The sequence below is a fragment of the Bicyclus anynana genome, chromosome 18, assembly GCF_947172395.1.
Source record: "Bicyclus anynana chromosome 18, ilBicAnyn1.1, whole genome shotgun sequence".
Classification (NCBI taxonomy): domain Eukaryota; kingdom Metazoa; phylum Arthropoda; class Insecta; order Lepidoptera; family Nymphalidae; genus Bicyclus; species Bicyclus anynana.
This window is the reverse complement of record NC_069100.1, coordinates 10784184-10785037: the sequence shown is the minus strand read 5'-3', so window position 1 is coordinate 10785037 and position 854 is coordinate 10784184.

Genomic DNA, 854 nt, shown 5'->3' with positions numbered 1-854 from the left:
TGTGTCACTCGAAAACTGACAATTGACAGCTGACAGACGACAGCGCATCTGACAAGAAATCCGCTGTTAATCTGTCAATGAAATCGTGTCTATGGTGCTCCTAAGGCACAGAGGAATTATAATTGGTTTAATGTAAAGAATTTATTATACTTCAAGGAGAAGAGGTGAATCTACCACGAAAACGTTGGACATAGCAGCGACAATATTTCTGCCTATGGAATATTTTTATATTAAAGTCAGCGGCCATTTTAAATGGAGATGTCTGATTTCAAACGACGATTGCAAGCTTTTGAGATGTGAGGCTAAGGAAAATATATTGAAATCACTGACAGATACCTTCTACTTCAATTTTATTTAGATGATATTGATGTATTCGATGCAAGGTCGTTCAATGATTTGAATTTTGATGTATTGATAAGACTATGTTACGCTTACATAGCGATGGCGCTTAGAATATTAACGAACTGATGTAAAAAAAAACACAACAGCAAGAAAGTGTCTCAACACGTGTAAATAATAGCTCAACAGTGCACGCCGAAACAATTTGACGATCTCAATGGTGCATGCCGGAGTCAAATATGCGGAAACGGGACGTGGCATGTTATTTATACATCACTAGCGCGCGAGCTCGGTTCCGCCCGCCTCTGTAGTCTTTGAATTAACTGCAACCACGAACAAACGTAATATAAATTAATTAGCATATATTAATTTGATTAAAGATTAAATTTTATTTTTGTAAGTAATATTATTACAATTCCTAGGTAGGTACTACTATAGTACCTGTCTAGGTATTTTAATAATACTTTCTGATTTAATTTTCTTTTCCCTGCAGGTACTGTTTTAGTTATTTAAAT